This window comes from Drepanopeziza brunnea, assembly GCF_022702325.1.
Source record: "Drepanopeziza brunnea f. sp. 'multigermtubi' strain 214-2 chromosome Unknown ctg18, whole genome shotgun sequence".
In the NCBI taxonomy this organism is placed as follows: Eukaryota; Fungi; Ascomycota; class Leotiomycetes; order Helotiales; family Drepanopezizaceae; genus Drepanopeziza; species Drepanopeziza brunnea.
In genome coordinates, this window is record NW_027094081.1 from 445,123 (window position 1) to 465,224 (window position 20,102).

The following is a 20,102-nucleotide window of genomic DNA, read 5'->3' on the forward strand; positions in this document are numbered from 1 at the left end:
CAAAAAGAAATAAGTTTATTATAATTTATAATTATTATAAGAAACTTTACTATTTTAAGCTAGAATGCGTAATAGCTTACTCTTATTTAAAAGCTGCTTTCGATAAACGAATCGAAAAGAAGCGTAAAGATAAAGCTATTAAGCAAATTAAATTAAAGACGGTTAAAAATACCGACTCTTTCGAAAAAATTCTTTCCGCTATTCTTTTTATGCTATCGATTCGTAATTACGTTAATAAGACTTTTCAACTCGCTTTCGACGTTCGAGATTTTAATATAAATTAGCAATTAAAGTTTGCTTAAAGTAGATTATCTTAATTAAAATTAGTTTAAAAGCATTATTCTTTTTTTCGACTTGACCTTTCTTGTAATTTTCAATTAAAGCAGTGTTTTCGAAAGCTTTAGACTTTATTATCGAGTACTACTTTTATTTTTAAGTATTAAATAATTTCTATTCTTTTTATAATTTTTACTTTTTTATATTATTTTTTACTTTTTTTTTTTACTTTTTAAAAAACACGACGGCTTACCGTCGTAATAATGTTCTTTTATCTTTCTTCTTTTTTACTTTAGTATGCCGCACTTTTTATTAAAGCTTTCTTTAAAGACTTTTCTTTTTAATTCTTTTAAGAAACCTTATACGCTCTCGCTTTTTAGTTCTTAAATACACTCGAAAACACTTTTATTTTTAATAATAATTGCATTAAGCATATATTCTATCGTTAAGAGTTTTTCGAAAACATTTCTTTTTTCGACTTAAGCAAAGCAACTATTATCTTTAAAATAAAAGGTCATTTACTTTCACTTTAAAAGAAAAGCATAATTACTTTACTCGTTAAAACGAACGACGGCAGCTTCGATTAAATTCGTTTATATAACGTTATTTATTATCCGAACTTTAATATCAACTTTTTTTTTTATTTAAATCTTATTCAAAAAAGTATAAGTATAACTTTAAACGAAAAAAGTACTTTGCTTTTTTTATTAAGCAAGAACTTTTTAGTTTTCACCGCTCGAATCGCTTAAGACTTATTTTACTTTAATATCGATTTGCGTTAGCTTATAAACCGAGTTTTTCGCTTAAGTCATATATATAAAGCTTTCGACCTTAACTAACGACGCTACGCTTACTTCTTTTAACTAACTTCGACTTTCGATATTTTAGATCCTTTTTAATAACGATTTTAGGATCGAGCTTTAATCGCTTTTTTTATTAAAGAAACTTAAGCTATTTAATATAAGCGTTTTAAACATCTCGAATAAGAAAACTTATTAAAAATATAAAAACTATTAAAAAATATAAACTTACGTACACTTTTTTTTTTACGCGCTTGCGAAAGCTGCTTCGACGGTCGAATGATTAAAAGAGCATATAAAAGATATATTAATTTAAAACAATATTTCGACGAGCTTATTTATATAAATATTATTAAACCTTTTCGCAAAAGGTACGACGGCTTTATTTATTTCCTTTACTTTTATTACGATAAAACAAAAAAGGTCGAGTGTTATAGCATAAAGTATAAGTTTAAAGCATTAAATAAATTCAAACTCTTTTAAGCTTTTCGTCGAAAAAAGATTATGCGTTTTTATATTAATAATAAAAGCGAATACGTTTTTCGGCGTTTTTAAAAACACTTAATCGAAATAAGCGTTCGATTTAAATTTGCTATTCCGTATAATTTACAAATGAATAAAGCTGCCGAAAAGATCGGACGAATACTTTAAGATATTATAAAAACGCTTTTGCAAAGTTTTAAGTTCGATACGAAATAATAATCGAAACTGCTCCGTATTGCCGTTTATCTTTATTTTCGTCGCTTTTATAGCTTTATTAGCATAACTCTTTTTAAAGCTACGAATTTATGCAAACCGTTCGTTTTATATTTACGTATTATTAGCTTTAAAGCTTAGTTTCTCGAAAGCAAAATTAAAAAAACAAAACCGTATATTAAACGAGTCTTTTACGGAAAGCTGATTAAATACGAAAGTAATTATATTTATCGTATTTTAACGACCGATAATCTTATCAAAAGAACATATAGCGCGTATATAATTAAGCAGCTTCTAGCTTTTGTTATTATCGAATAAACAAATTTTATAAAAAGATCATTTATTTTTCCGCACTTTAACTTCGCTTTTTATCTTTTTAATTTTTAATTTTTAACGCTTTTAAAGCGCAAGACCGAAAGATCGCTTAATATAAAGCTAAAATGCTTACGCTTTTCGCTTACCGTTAAGAACAAAGATTATTTAGCTCGAAAGCTTACCGCTTAAGATCTCCGACTTTTATTTTTTTAAAAGAACTTTTATATCTTCGATACTTTTAATCGCTTTTATTATCTTTCGACTTTTTCTTTTTTCTTTTCGTCTTTCGAAAGTACGTTTGATTTTATTTTTCGAGCTTTTTCTTTTTCGCTAACTTTTTTTAAACTTTATCTTAAGCTCTACTAAGATTTTAACTTACTTAATTTAATCGCTCTTATAGCACTCTTAGCAAAGCAGATCTTAAAACCGAAAAAGAAACTTAAAGTCAAGCACGCCGAAGATAAAGACAACTTTTATATTCAAGTCTTATTCGGTTTTATAATAAAAATCACTTTTTCCGAAGCTAAATCTTTTGAACCTTTCGAATTAAAGACTTACAAACAAGCTATAGCCGATAGTAATCGAACGGCTTAGCTAAAAGCTATAATTGAAAAACAAAAATCACTTTACGAAAACAATACTTAAAACTTTATCGACTCGCTTATAACTTAACGCGTCTTTTTCGATCGATAAGTATATAAACACAAGCGAAGACTTAACAGCTTTATAATCCGTTAAAAAGCACGCTAAGTCGTTAAAAAAAATTAATAAAAAAAAAGCATTAATTATATCGAGACTTTTATTACGATCGTTAAACTTATAAGTTATAAAATGATTTTCGCTATCGCCGCTGCTTTAAATTAAAAGATCGATCAAATAGACGTTAAAACCGCGTTTTTAAAAAAGTTGCCGAATCCGTTTACGTAAAACAATCTATTAAGTTCGAAGACAAAACTAAAAAAGTTTATAAACTAAACCGCGTATTTTATAAACTTAAACAAGCTTTTCGCGTTTAATATAATACTTTATTCGAATTTTTTATCGAAATAAGATTTAAACTTTTTAGTATCGACGTAAGCGTTTTTTATAAAAAAAGAATTATTATCGCTATTTACGTCGATAACTTATTTATCTCCGGCCGTAATCGCGCCGAAGTTAATAGACTTAAAGCTGCTTTATTTAAACGTTTTCAAATAATTAATCTCGAACTAATAGCTTATTACTTAAGCATAATAATCACTCGAGATCGCGCTAATCGAACGCTTAGTTTTAGATAATAAGCTTATATCGAGAAGATTATTTAAGACTTCGAAATAAAAGATTATAATACTTACGGTATATTAATAAAAGTTTTTTTTAAAATTTTAATCTTACTTTTATTAAAGTATTAAGCTTTTCTCGAGCTTCGTTACGAATACTAACGACTTATCGGTTCGCTTATATAAGCTATATTAAGTTTTAAGCCCGATATTGCTTTCTTAGTCTTTATAATTAATCGTTTTGTTTTAAATTTAATTATAAAACATATAAAAGCAGCGAAACGCATCGTTCGTTATTTAAAAAAAATTATTCGCTATAAACTCGTTTACCGAAAAGACTTAAGCGATTTAACCGGCTTTTCCGACGCGGATTAAAATAGTTGTTAATTAATACGCAAATTTATAAAAGGCTTTATTTTTAACGTCGGAAACGAAGCAATCAGCTAATCTTCGAAACGGCAATTTACCGTTGCTTTATTTTCGTGCGAATCCGAATTAATAATCGAGACGAAAGCCGTTAAAAAAGCAATTTAACTTTAACGCTTTTTAATCGAAATACTTTCGTAAAAAAAAACGGTTTTAATCTTGATTTATTACGATAATTAAAAAGCGATCGCATTAATTAAAAACACTTAATTTCATTATCGAACTAAGTATATTTATCTTCGTTATATGTTTATTTAAAAAGCCGTACGAAATAGCTTAATAGATTTAAAATAAATCGTTATTATAGATCAAGTCGCCGATAATTTAATTAAGCTATTAGTTAAGCGACAGTTTAAAAAATTCAAAGAAGCGATTAAAGTGTTAAAAGTTTAATATTACGTGATTAAAGCACTTTTATTACCGACTTATTTAACTTAGCTTTTTTTAATTAAAAGTAGTTTTAGACGATAAGAATCGATTCTTTTTAATCACTTTATTTAATTATTAAAGTTTTAAAAGATTTAACCGTAGCGGCGCAAACTTAAACTAATTTTCTTATAAACTTATAAAATCCTTTCTCTTTTAAGATCTTTACGACCGATAAGATATAAAAGGTTAATTATAATCTACTTTTCTTTTTAATTACATACTTTATCACTTTACTCTTTTTAAATTATATTTCGAATAAAAAAGATCGTTAAGCGAACTATACGTCTTAACGATTTAAACTCTTTTAAATCCGATCGCGATAATCTCTTTTCTTTCGAAATTAAAACCGATAAAGAACTTCGCACTCGTATTAAAGCTCGTACGAGAATCATTAAAGCTAATAACTTAGCACTCGTTAAAAAAGCTCGAAAAGACGCTTGCTTTCGAAAACATAATTTATAATAAAGAAAACGAAGACTTCAGTTTTTGCTTTACGACCTCTTTTTATAAAGCTTTTTTATCGGTGCCGACGAAGTCAGCAACGCTATTAAGTTAAATTAGCAAATGATCTCGGACTTAAAAAAACTATAATTAAATATTATTACTAACGAAATAACGAGTTACTTGACTTTGCTAACGATGAATTTCGAGTGTTATCAATTATATTATTTAATAAACAAAACTAGCACTTTATACTAGATTCTTTTTTCTCGACCATTTTCTTATATCGATTGCAAAAAGCAAGCTAATAGCTATATTAAGATTAAAGATAATTATACTTTTTTTCAATTCGTTAAACTGTTTACGAAACGTAATAATAAACCGGCTATTTTTAGTTTCGGCTAGTTTATTATAAAAACGGAAAAATAAGTTAGTAATTAGCCGAAAAAAAAAGGCTTATAACCGAACGATTACGCTTAAGCAGCTTAATAATAGAAAAACGGCAAGAAGTTTAGTCTCGCGATTCATAATTGCAATCATTTTAATACCGATCTTAACGAAGTCTATAAGTCCGCGCTTTTTTTTTTTTAAAAAGAATTTATTAAAATATATTTTAATTAATAAAAAAGCTTTAATAAAGAAGATCTTTAAATTTTCGGCTTAATTAACGGCAATCTAAACAACTAATACGTGATTTACACCGCTACTTAGCTACGTAATACGTTAAGCAATAAGAATTAAAAAAACTAATTATTATCGGAAAACGAGCTTAAACAAAAAAAAGCAAAGAAAATCAATTAGTTTAACTTAAGACGAAAAATATAAATAAAAGCTGCTTTAATCTTACGTTAAGAATCTTTATCGGAAGTCAAGACTCGATCTTTTTAAGCTTTATCGCGCAAATCTTTTATTTCTCGAATAAAAAATAACGTTAAAAATTCGATAAGCATTACGCAGCACCTTTCTTTATTAGCTAATAATCCTGCTAATCACCTTTCGGATCAATTAACAAAAGAAAAAAATAGCTTACTTAAAAAGAGAAAGCTCTTCCGAGTACAATTAAGTAAAAAGACGAGAATTAAAGATTGAGATGATCTTTTTTTCTTAAAAACAAGCGAGCAATTAGATTAATCTTTTAGTTTTTATTTATAATTAAGTTTTTCGACCTTTGCTGTTTTTCTTTATAAAATACTCTTATATCTTCTTTTGTTTTTCTTTTCGGATCCACTTTTAATAAAAGCCTTATTTATAAACTTCAATAAAAGTCTTTTTCATTTGAATAAGTCTTAAGTAAAAGTGTCGGATGTGATCAAATGATAGACTTATTACGTGTCAAGACCTTTCTAGATGTATAAGTAAAGGGCTACTCCTTAAGTTCATCAGACAACAATTAAAAATCTTTCTACTCATCTTCTTCCCCGTGTTACCGTTCAACAGCTCGCGCATTAATAATTAAAAACTATTCGAAGATACTAACGATAATCTTAAGAGTTAGCGAATAATAATAAAAGTATTTAAAGAATAATTACTTAAACGTCAAAGTAAAACCGATTTCCGCCGAAAGAAGTTCCGTATTACTCTCGATTGCGGTCCGCAAAGTACGCCGATCTTTACGAATAAACTAGTCGAAAAAAAAGTGCTAGAACTAAAAAACACCGTAAAACACGGCTATAAAAAGAATCGAAATAAAGCCGATAATAAAAATAAAGCAAAACCGTTTTTAAATCGAAAGCGCTTCGAATGCTAAAAGCGCGGAGCGTCGGCGGTGCTTAATCTAGCTGCCACGTATATTCTTTTGCAATTAAAGCTTTAACATTTAAAAGAACTCGAATAAGCGTTCGAGCTAAAATCGCTAAATAATAGTATCTCGATATAAGATCCGTCTTAATCGAGCAAAAACTTATATAAGATCTGCTTTATTAGTAATTCGGCCGTAAATCGAAGTAATAAAAGAAAGAAAAGAATGTAAATTCTTACGATAAAGCGCTTTACTAATAAAGCGATTCGTAACTTTATAAAATAGATCGCTATTAAATAAAGAAATATTACTTTTTTTTTAAATAAGTCGCGAAAGCTTCGAAGCAAGTCCGTCTTTTATTATATTATCCGTCGCTTTCGGTATAAGCTTGCTATTTATAATTAAGCAATCCTTCGAAGCTTTCGCAACGCTAATCGTAGCTTAAAAGCAATTAATAGCGCTTTCGTTTATAAAGGTTTATTAAATCATTTTATCGATTATACTTTTAAAAGAAAATCGTTTAAAAGTAAAAAGAATAGCGAAGAACGCAATAGTTTTATTAAAAGTTAAGTTCTTAAGCAAATCACGTTTTTTTAAAAGCTTAATACAAATCGCTTCGTAGTTTATTCTTAAAGAAGAGATTAATTTGCTAAAGCCTTCGTATGATTCAACAGTTCTAAAAAGCTTAGCTTTTAATTTAAGTGCAGTTTTAAAAGCTTTTAATAGCGTGACGAGTAGATTGCGTAAGTCTTTCGATCGTAAAGCGTTTCGATTTAAAATCGCGGTGTAAACGAGTTCGGATTTATTTATTTTTATTAACTTAACGAAAGTAACTTTAAGCTAGTTATAAATAGATTAAACTTTTGCTTTTACCGAAAAAGCGTCTTTTAACGGATATAACGTAACTCGCGAAACTGCGTTGCGCGCTCGAGTTTTTATTAATATAATAATAGCTTTTATATTAAATACGTAAGCATATGAATCCGCTAATATAATGCATCGCTAAAGAATTATATCTAAAGTATTAAAGTCGTTAATACGAAAAGCTTCCGTATTATCGCCGTTAATTATTTAAATAAGCGCTTTAACGCGTTTTCGTGCAGCCTTCTTAATAGATTCTCGTTATACTTTTAAAGCTTTTTAACGTCGCTTTAAATTAAAATCATTTATCGTTTTACGAACCTTTTTTAAAACTTGCTCGTACTTAAAAGTATCGTTTCGAAATTAAAACGAAATCGAAAGTATTTCTTCTCGATACGGTCCGATATATATTAAGTCCGTTTTATTAAAATGAAGAGCTAATCCGTATTAAAGCATAAACAAGTAGTATTAATTTTAATATTTATAAAGCTTTTGCTAATAGCTAAGTTGATTAATAGTATGCTAGCATTAATAAAAGATGCACGTAAAGTCGTTTAACGACCGTTTCTTTTTCGATATAAACGTAACTTGGGCTCGAATAAGTGTCGGCCGCATTGATTTCGTAAACTTAATACAAAGCGATCTTTTAAGCTTCTTCGTATTAAACTGCTTTTAATAAGTTCATATAAGCCTCTTTCGAAACGAGTGCGAAGCTGTCGATAAGTCTTAAGTGAATACTAACTTTCGTTAGCTATTTCGTAAAAGCTTCGATCTTTAAGTTAAGATCGACGAATAAAATAATCGAACTCGTAATAATAATGCTTGCTTAATAAAAAAGAAAAGCATAAATATTGCCGGAGTAAGTACTATAAAAAAGTAAAACGTATAAGTTTCGTTTGCTTTCGAAAATGATAAACGGTATTTAAAAACGAGAGTTTTCGTTTTAATAAAGATCATAACGAGAAAATGCTTTAAGAATCTTAACGTAACCGTATTCCTTGATCCGTTCCGTAGTGATTTATTCTTACTTAATTAAGTTACTTATTATAATATACATTATATCGTAAAACTATAAGTGATTTTCTTTAAGTTTAATATTCTTTTAAATCCGATTTTGCATCGATAACGGTAAGCAATCGAAGAACTTCTATTTCAACTGCTTATTAATAATATCTCTATTAGCTAAGCAAGCAAGCTTTATAAAATTGAGTTATCAAGTAAACTATAAAAGCTCCGCTTTAAAAGCTCTTTTTCTTGCTATCTACTTATTGCTTAAGTCGTTTAAGAATCTAATATTATCTTTCTACTTAATTAAGTCGAAAGCTTTATACTCTTTTTTAACTACCGATTTAAATTCGTCTTAAGCTACTTTCGAATCCGAAAAGCTTTCGAAGCTTTCGATATTATATTATATATTGTATCCGAAGAAGCTAAAAATATTACATTCGGCAAAATACTATTTCTTTTTCGAATCGCTAACGATACCGTAATCTTTAAACGCTCGTTCGAGCTAGCGAATATAGTCCGTAATATTAGTTTTATCGAAAGCAAGCATTCTAAAAGCTTTAAGTTCGAAAAAAAGTCTACGGATATTCACGTAATTCAAAGTATTTACAAAAAGTAAAAAAGCTTGAATCTTTTTCACTTCGTCTTCGATTAGCTTACGAATAGCATCTTCGCTAAGTCCGAAATCCTTTTAAGTCGAAGAAGTCATAGCTTATATGCTAGCTATTAGTTTCCCGAGTCTTCGATTAAATCCGATTTGTTTTTTGCAATAATAATTTGTTTTTAAATAAATCGATCGTAGTTTTAAAAAAAGGCTTTTATCGTGCTATTATCGAGATAAGAAGAAGAGAATTAAGATTTTTTTAAAAAAAGTATGCTTAAAATGACCTCGTAATTGCTATTATTAATAATAAAAAAACGGCGTAATTAATAATCCCGTTAATAATAACTTGAACGTCGTTTATTTATTTATCGAAATTATGAAGATCTTCGGACACGATAATATTAACTAAAGCTCGATCCGTTATAATAAATAGTTTAGCTATTTTAGCAACCTCTTTATTTATTATATTAACTTTAAATCTATTATCGAAAAAGGGTCTGCTTTCAATCATGCCGTCGATATTAATAAAAACCTTCGAGATCTTTATCGCTACTTCGAAGCAATTGCGAGCTATAAGTTGTTTGCGAATTTAAATCGTTAAAAAGTTTAGCTTGCTTTTTTGATTTCGACTTAAACGTTTAATAGTTAAGGCGTTTATTAAGATAAGCTTACTTTAAAAGACTTTTACGTTTTCCTTAGCATCGGGAATTATTAAAATATGATATTTTAATAGCTTATCGAAGCGAAAACAAAATCCAAATAAGTTTTTAATTTAAACCTCGATTCTTAATTTCATAATCGCCGCTATTGATTTTTCTTAAGCTTCAATAATAACGTAAAAGTTAATAAATTACGGTCTTCGAATCGAACTTAAGATTAAAGTTAAATAAAACGTCGAAGAAGTAAATTAGCGATTTAGTCTTCGAAATAATCAATTTGATTATAAATCGCATCGATTTGGAAATTAAAAAACTTTTTAATCATAAAACTTACTTTATTAATTTCTTTTTTTTTATTCGTAAACCGTAGTTCACGAATAAACGGCATTATTACTAAAGTTTTTTAACAGACTTAGAAACGCTAGCTAGCTCGGTATGCTTTTTAATTAAAATTTAAATATCTTTAATAAAATTAATTAAAAAAGATTTCTCTCGATTTATAGCTTCGATAGTCTTAGCACTTTAATCGGTTTTAAAAGCAAATGCAGCGAAGTCTTCGAAAAAAGCATAAGAGTTTAAGTTAAGTTCGTCGACTTTGTAATACTTAATCGTTTTATTTTAAATTTCGACGAGCAATTCGAAAACAAAAAGACGGCTTTGCTCGATCTTGCTTAAAAGGTGCATCGAAGTAAGCCTTTCGAAGACTCGAAAGAAAGTGCGATAATAGTTTTTTAAGTTATTAATATCCCGTTTTTATATAGCAAATTCCCGTAAAAAAGCGATTAAGTTTCTAAACTGCTAGATATCGTTTTTATAAAACTCAGCTTTTAAAGCTTTAACGAAAGCAGCTTAGTCTTTTTTAGCTTTTTACTCGAGCAAGCTTTTAATAACCTTTTTACGAGGATTATTAAAATAACGAAAAAGCTTAACGAACCGATCGTCGATAAAAATATTAAAGTTATCATAAGTCATTTTATACTTTTCAATAAAGTCGGTGATATTAACATTATTAAAGCAAAGAGCTTTTAAGGCACTTAGCAATAGCATGCGAGCAATTATAAAAGCGTACAAGATAACAAGATCGATTATAATTAGTATCGGGTTTAATAAAGGAGCAAGAGGAAAAGGAATGGTGTTAAGTTTGAAAGGCATTTCTAAAGCAAGTGTTTCTAAAAGTGTTTTTAATAAAAGTAAAGGTTCCGATTAAAAGTCGAAATAAAATAAGGATAGTCCGAAGCTTAAAAAAATACGAATAAAAGATTTAACGAAATTAAAGGATTCTAACGAAAAGGGAAATGATTCGGCGTTAACTTCGATATTAAAAATTTTATAAAGGTTTTCGGTATTTTAAAGATCAGATTTATATATGTATTAGGTTTTTAAATTGTTTGATTTTAATTCGTAAATCGGGTTCACGAGCTAAATAAGCGATTTTTGCAAAGTATTCTCGATTCGAAATTAAAATAAGTAAACCTTTTATAAAAGTAAACTAATAATTAAGATCAGAATTATAAAAAACTTAAGAATCAATTGATTAGTATCGTTAATTACTTTGGACCATATCAATTGCTTTGATTCAAAACGAAATCTAAGGTATAAAAAAGTATTTTTATTGATAAGTGAAAATTCTTTTTTAATAATAATAAAAAAGAGTTTTTGCCGAAGAGCCGAAATATTATATTTCGGCTATTGCGGCGTTTCGGTATCCGAACCTATCGAGAATAAGGTTTTAATTGTTTTAAAGTTGTAGTTGTCGAGTATAAAAAGGGCTAAATAATAAACGAAGATCAATTTGATTACAAATCAAGCGATTGTAATAAGCTATATAAGGACAAAGACTAAAGGTTTAAATCTTTGCGTAAGTTATTAATGTAAAAGCACTTAATAAGATGTGCCGTATAAAAGCCTAACTCTAAGGCTGGACCTTATAATTCTTATAAGGAAGTGCAAAAAAGATGGGTAGAAAGCTCGTTGATTATTTTAGCTAAGAGATGTGTACCTTTTTATAAAAGATGGGTCCGTTTAGTGTGGCTCTAATGGCCATGGCAGGTGCCCTATCAGGCAGGGTGTTTACATTAACGTTCAAGTTTTATTTAATTTTTAGTACTAGAAAAGCTTCGACCTTTTAAAGCTCGCTTTAATTATTGCGCTAATCTTATAGCATTACAATTAAAACTTTTATAATATATGAAAGATTAACGCTTTCGACGGCGCAATCGCTTTAGTTTTTTTTAAAAGCATAATTCCGATTAGTTATTAATCACTTATTACTTTAAAACTATACTAGCTTTCGCTAAGCTTAATTACGTCGTTTAAAATAAAGAAATGCTAATTATTATACGCTTTTTTAATAATTTCCGCGCTGAAGTCGCCGGCTCTTTTTATAAAGTTTAAGTAATCACCGATTATAAAGCTTTAAAGTACTTTATAACTTTTAAGACTTTTAACGTGTCGGATATGATCAGGTGATAGACCTATTACGTGTCAAGACCTTTCCAGATGTATAAGTAAAGGGCTACTCCTTAAGTTCATCAGACAACAATTAAGAATCTTTCTACTCATCTTTGTTCCCCGTGTTACCGTCTAACATAACGCTCGCTCAGCGCGCTAAGCCGAGCTCTTCTTTGATTATAATTTTATTATTACGTATAAATTAAATAAAGACAATCTTTTAATTAACGCGTTATTACGTCGAATCGAAGAACTTTTGTCTTAAAACAGCTTTAAGCGCATTTAGCGCTTGCAAACGCTGCTTCGCGTAAATAACGTTGACTTACGACTTTTAATTAAAGAGCTACGCTAATTTACGCTTTCGAAGACTGCCGTTACTATCGAGAAGATCGCAAAGCTCTTATCGATAATCCGAGTTATTAACTAAGTTTTAAAAGCTAATCGGACCGCTTTTAGTTTTATAGCATTTCGAATTTAAGCTTTTAAAGCTAAGTCTTTACTTGTGAATTACGGTTCACGAGCTAAAGTTATTATAAAAAGCGATTTGCTGCTTTACGACGGCCGCTTATTAGTTCTTAACGTTTAAAACTTGCGCTCGTTACTCGTTCGAAAAGTCTACGATTAAGTATTTACGACACATTTTAGCTTTCGCAAAACTTATAAGCTTTTAATAGCATAGTATTATTAGCACGGTATAATTAGATTCGTTAATTAATATTATTGCAATTGCTACGCTTGCAAACGAGCTTCGATGCTTTGCGATAAGAAACTTGATTTGCTTTAACCTTTTTCGATCTTTTTACGCTTTTAAAAGCACGTTATTATAAATTTTTATAGCTTTAATAAAAACAAACACGGCTATAATAACGTCTTTATAATAATCGACCGCTTTTTTAAGCAAGCAATCTCGATCCTTTGCTATAAGTCTATCGACGCTAAAGGCTTCGCTAAGCTTTATATCTATTACATTTATAACTATTTTAAAGTCTTTTTAACGCCGAATTTTAATAAAGGACTTTAATACTAATTCGAGTTCTAAAAAGAATTTAAAAAAATCTTCGGCATTAAACTAAGCTTTAGCACCGCCGTATACTTTAAGACCGACCGGCGACGGTTAAATCGAAATTTATAACTAGTACTTGCAAAAGCGCTTTCGACCTTTCGTAAGTTATTATTAAGACGATTAAAGCGAGTTCTTTTTCATTATAAACTTCGCTTAATTAATGCTCTTTTATAATTCTTTCGGTGGTCTTTGCCTTTTTAAAGGACCCGTGGACGTTAAACGAATACTACTACTACTACTACTTCCCTTTTTAAAGTAATATACGGCTACGCCTTTCGGATTACCTAAAATTAAAGCTTAAAACGATTTAACGATCAAACCTTTTTTCGCAAGCTTAATTAAAACGGAGCTCGCGCTTACGCTAACCGCTACCTCGGAGCTTAAAACCTTGCTAAAAAGCATTTTTAGCGCGCTTAAGACCGTATAGCGAAATAAGCTAATAAATCGAAACGCTCGATTAATTTCGACGTTAATAATAAGGTTTGATTAAATATGCGCTTGTTTTTTATTTCTCGACTATTAAAAAAGCTCGATAATCTTACGAACGAATCGTTCGAAGTTATCGATAACGTCTTTAGCAGCTTTAAACTTAAGCTCTTTAAGTTAATAAAGATTTATTCGGTCTTTTACTTCGAACGATTACGAAAAGCTTTTAATAACTTTATTTGTAAGCAAGTCATTTTTGAACTCGATTTAATTAACATCACCGGCGAACTTAAGTACGAAGTAAAGAACATTTTAGCCGTGCGCTAATTTAAAAAGCACTTTAAATACCGCGCTTTTTAGCTCGGCCGCGATATTAACTTTACTTAATACTTCGCCTCCGACTTTATATACGCCTTTTTTAAAGTACGTGACTTTCATTTGAAATTCAAAGAGCTCTTTGGTCCTTTTGCGAAGCTCTTCGAATAGATCAAGGCTTATTTAAATAATATTAATGATTACGATCATTTCAGCAATGATAAGGTAATATAGATAGATGCTCGAAGATAAGCTTTTTCGGACGAAAAGGTAGTATAACGATTCGCCAAGTCTTTTAAACGTATTTTTATATACGCTAAGCTACTTTCTTTCTTTTTCCTTTCGTATTCTTCGTATTCTTTCATTCTCTTCTTTTGACTTATAAACTATGGTTTACGAGTCCTTAACGTTTTTACCTTCGTATATATAGACCTTAGCTACCTTCGACTTTTATACTCGATAGTTGTTGATTTTAAGTTGTTACTTTGAGATTCTCTTGAGCTTCTATATAAACCCTGGCGCTCCCGTAAGTTCCTTCAGGTAATCGCTTAAGGTCACAGTTTTTAATTAATTAAGCTGTCAGTGGCGTTTTAATTTATAATTAATTTGCGATAAAATAAGTGAAATTAAAAATAAAATAAAGAATCTATTAAAGTTTTTCGAGTTTTATTTTATTATAAAAGCTAAAGCGCGCCAATATAATGCAATTAAGTCGTTTGAAACGTGATAATCTCGGTAAGAAAGTTTTCGATTATTATAAGATATAAATAAAGTATATATCCAAAGTAGATCAGTAGCAAATTAAATCTCGAAAGACTAAAGTTTATTTCGGCGTATTCCGTCGAAAAAGTCTATACATATATATATATCAACCTTAAGAAACATTATTCTTTCGAAATAAATTATTATTAAAGTGTTTCTAAAAACAAAAAGTCGTATGTTTTTAAAAAAAGATATAAAAAGTTAGGGATAAACGCAAGCAATAAAGAAAAAGAGTTGTATATATCGCTAAATAATAATTTTTAAAAAGAATATCGTATTCCGTTTTCGTTTAATATTATTTTTACGAAGAGTTCGATGCTAAAAAAGTCGTCAAGAATATTAATTATAATATTCGACGCTAAAAAAGTCGTAGCGGAAGCTTATAACTTATTAAACGATAACACGAAGAATAAAAAGAAATAAGATGATTTTTGATTATTATTTAATAAACTTAAAGAATAGCCCTTTATTTATACATCTGGAAAGGTCTTAATACGTAATAAGTGTTGAACGGTAATACGGGGAAAAAGATGAGTAGAAAGATTCTTAATTCTTGTCTGATAAACTTAAAGATTAGCCCTTTACTTATACATTTAAAAAGGTCTTGACACGTAATAAGTCTATCATTTGATTACATCCGACACTCTTACTCAAGACTTATTTAAATGAAAAAGACTCTTACTAAAGTTCATGAATAAAGCTTTTATTAAAAGTAGATTCGAAAAGAAAAAACAAAAGAAGATATAAGAGTATTTTATAAAGAAAAACAGCAAAAGCCGAAAAACTTAATTACAAAAGAAAAAACCAAAAGACTAATTCAATTGCTCGCTTGCTTTTTTAAAAAAAAAAAGATTATCTTAATCTTTAGTTCTCGTCTTTTTCACTTAACTGCACTTAAAAAAGCTTTTTCTTTTTAAATGAGCTATCTTCTTTTTTTGCTAACTGATTCGAAGAGTGATTAGCAGTATTATTAGCTAATAAAAAATAGTGCTGCGTAATGCTTGTCGAATTTTCGGCGTTGTTTTTTATTCGAGAAATAAAAGATCTGCGCGATAAAGCTTAAAAAGATCGAGTCTTGACTTTCGATAAGGATTTTTAACGTAAGATTAAAGCAGCTTTTATTTATATTTTCCGTTTTAAATTAAACTAATTGATTTTCTTTGCTTTTTTTTGTTTAAGCTCGTTTTCCGATAATAGTTAGTTTTTTTAATTCTTATTGCTTAACGTATTATATAGCTAAATAGCGGTGTAAGTCACGTATTAATTGTTTAGATTGCCGTCAATTAAGCCGAAAATCTAAAGATCTTTTTTATTAAAGCTTTTTTATTAATTAAGATATATTTTAATAAATTCTTTTTATAAAAAGTGAAGCGCGGACTTATAGACTTCGTTAAGATTAGTATTAAAATAATTGCAATTATAAATCGCGGGATTGAACTTTTTGCCGTTTTTTTATTGCTAAGCTGCTTAAACGTAGTTATTCGGCTATAAGCCTTCTTTTTTCGGCTAGTTATTAACTTATCTTTCCATCTTTATAATAAATTAATCGAAACGAAAAGTAGCCGATTTATTATTACGTTTCGTAAGCAGTTTAACGAATTAAGAAAAAGTATAATTATTTTTAATCTTAATATAGCTATTAGTTTGCTTTTTGCAATCGATATAAAAGAATAATTAAGAAAAAAGAATCTAGTATAAAGTGCTAGTTTTATCTATTAAGTAATACGGTTAATAACACTTGAAATTTATCGTTAGCAAAGCTAAATAACCTGTTATCTCGTCGGTAATAGTATTTGATTATAATTCTTTTAAGTCCGAGATCATTTATTAATCTAGCTTAATAGCGTTGCCGACTTCGTCGGCACTGATAAAAGAGCTTTATAAAAAGAAGTCGCAAAGCAAGAACTAAAGTCTTCGTTTTCTTTATTATAAATTATGTTTTCGAAAGCAAGCGTCTTTTCGAGCTTTTTTAACGAATGCTAAGCTATTAGCTTTAATGATTCTTATACGAGCTTTAATACGAGTGCGAAGCTTTTTATCGATCTTGATTTCGAAAAAAAAAAAATCATCGCAATCGAATTTAAAAGAGTCTAAGTCGTTAAAACGTGCAATTCGCTTAGCGATCTTTTTTGTTCGAAGTATAATTTAAAAAGAGTAAAGTGATAGAGTATATAATTAAAAAGAGAAGTAGATTATAATTAGTCTTTTATGTTTTATCGGTCGCAAAGATCTTAAAAGAAAAAGGATTTTATAAGTTTATAAAAATATTAATTTAAGTTTGCGCCGTTACAATTAAATCTTTTAAAACTTTAATAATTAAATAAAGTGATTAAAAAGAATCGATATTTATCGTTTAAAACTATCTTTAATTAAAAAAAGCTAAGTTGAATAAGTCGGTAATAAAAGTGCTTTAATTACGTAATATTAAACTTTCAACACTTTAATCGCTTCTTTAAACTTTTAAACTATCGCTTAGCTAATAGCTTAATTAAACCGTCGGCGACTTGATTTGCAATAACGACTTATTTCAAATCTATTAAGCTATTTCGTACGGCTTTTTAAATAAATATATAACGAAAGTACTTACGGGCGCAACCCCTAGGTGTAGCAACCGAGTGCACTCGGTTGCAACACTTTACTTACACTTTACTTACACCTTACTTACACCTTAACGTTTTGGTATAGCAACCGAGTGCACTCGGTTGTAAATCGAATACTCGGTGTATACTCGGTGTATACTCGGTTATGATTCGGATAACTCTAAAAACGTATACTCGATTTACAACCGAGTGAACATCGAGTATTCGATTTACAACCGAATGCACTTGGTTGTTACACCGAGTACTCGATTTACAACCGAGTGCACTCGGTTGCTATACTTTATAATTCGATTATTACACTTAATTAAATTAATATTAACTTTATTAATTATTATTATTAAAACCTTATTAACTCTTTATTAACACTTTATTAATTTTAACTTTATTATTATTTATACTACTACTAATATTGCCTTGCCACCAGTATCGCCACCAGTATCGCCTCCAGTATTGCCTTGCCACCAGTATCGCCACCAGTATCGCTACCAGTATCGCCTCCAGTATTGCCTTGCCACCAGTATCGCCACCAGTATCGCCACCAGTATTGCCTTGCCACCAGTATCGGTACTAGTATCGCTACCAGTATCGCCACCAACGCTGCCACCAGTATCGCTACCAGTATCGCCACCAGTATCGCCTCCAGTATCGCTACCAGTATCGCCACCAGTATCGCCTCCAGCATTGCCTTGCCACTAGTATCGCCACCAGTATCGCCACCAGTATCGCCTCCAGCACATAATAGCGGCGGTAAGGTAGTAGTGGCGGTGAGGTAATAAAGGTATGTAAGGTAGTAGCGGCGGTGAGGCAATAGCGGCGGTGAGGTAATGGCGGCGGTGAAGTAGTGGCGGCGGTGAGGTAGTAGCGGCGGTGAGGTAGTTAGTGGCGGTAGTAAAGTAACAGCGGCGGTGATGTAATAAAAGAAGCAAAGAGAAGTACGAGAAATATACAAGTCAAAAGTATAAGCTAGTTATAATGATGACGTAGAGTATTTTCTGCTCTTAGCACGTGCTTTTATTTATTACGATAAAGTTGATATTAGGTGTAAAGGAAGTTGATATTAAAATGTAGGTTGATATTAAGGTGTTAAGGTTGATATTAAAGTGTAAAGATTAATGTTAAAGTTTAAAAGTTGATATTAAAGTGTAAAGATCAATATTGGAGTTTAAAGGTTGATATTAAAGTGTAAAGATTAATATTAGAGTTTAAAGGTTGATATTAAGGTGTAAAGATTAATGTTGGAGTTTAAAGGTTGATTTTAATAATAATGTGACGACCTTAAGCGATTACCTGAAGGAACTCACGGGAGCGCGGGGGTTCATATGGGAGCTCAGGAGAATCTCAAAGTAATGACTTAGAATCAACAACTAACGAGTGTAGAGGTCGAAGGTAGCTGAGGTCTATATACACGAAGGTAGGAGCGCCAAGGACTCGTGAACCATGGTTTATGGGTCAAAAGCGGGGAATGAGAGAATACGAAGAATACGAAGGAAAAAAGGAGGGAAGTAGCTTGGCGCATGTGAGGTGCGTCCAGGAGGCCTGGCGTGTCGTCACAAATAATATATTAAAAAACTCGTCAACCTTAAGATCAACCTTAATATACACCGATTATAATCGGTGTATAATCGGTTGATTAGTGTTAACTCGGTGTTCACTCGGTGTGCACACGGTTGCTAAACGTAAGGGGTGCGCCCGTAAGTAGATATGCTTAGTTCGATAATAAAATTAAGTGTTCTTAGCTAATGCGATCGCTCTTTAGTTATCGCAATAAATTAAAACTAGAATAGTCTTTTCTTGCGAAAGTATTTCGATCAAAAAGCGCTAGAGTTAAATTGCTTTTTTAACGGCTTCCGTTTCGATTATTAATTCGGATTCGCACGAAGATAAAGCAATAGTAAGTTGCTGTTTCGAAGACTAGCTAATTGCTTCGCTTTCGACGTTAAAAACAAAGCCTTTTATAGATTTGCGTGTTAATTAATAATTACTTTAATCCGCGTCGGAAAAGCCGGTTAAGTCGTTTAAGTCTTTTCGATAAACGAGTTCGTAGCGAGTAGTTTCTTTTAAGTAACGAACGATACGTTTCGTTGCTTTTATATATTTTATAATTAAATTTAAAGTAAAACGATTAATTATAAAGATTAAGAAAGCAATGTCGAGCTTAAAACTTAGCATAACGTATATAAACGAATCGATAAATCGCTAGTATTCGTAACGAAGCTCGAAAAAGGCTTAATACTTTAATAAAAGTAAGATTAAGACTTCAAAAGAAACTTTTATCGGTATATCGTAAGTATTATAATCTTTTATTTCGAAGTTTTAAATGATCTTCTCGATATAAGCTCGTTATCCGAAACTAAGCGTTCGATTAGCGCGATCTCGAATAATTATTATGCTTAAGTAATAAGGTATTAATCCGAAATCAATTATTTAAAAACGTTAAAATAAAATAGCTTTAAGTCTATTAACTTCGGCGCGATTACGGTCGAAAATAAGAAAGTCATCGACGTAAATAGCGATAATAACTTTTTCTTTATAAAAAACGCTTACGTCGATGCTAAAAAGTTTAAATTTTATTTCGATAAAGAATTCGAATAAAGTATTATATTAAACGCGAAAAGCTTGTTTAAATCCGTAAAGTGCGCGGTTTAATTTATAAACCTTTTTAATTTCGTTTTTAAGCTTAATAAGTTATTTTACGTAAATAGACTCGGCAACCTTTTTATATAAAAACGCGGTTTTAACGTTTATTTGATCGATTTTTTAATTAAAAGCAACGGCGATAACGAAAATCATTTTATAACTTATAAGCTTAACGATCGTAGCAAAAGTCTCGATATAATTAATGCTTTTTTTTTTATTGATCTTTTTCAACGACTTAACGAGCTTTTTAACGGATTATAAAGCCGTTAAGTCTTCGCTTGTATTTATATATTTATCGATCGAGAAAGACGCGCTAAGTCGTAAGTAAGTCGATAAAGT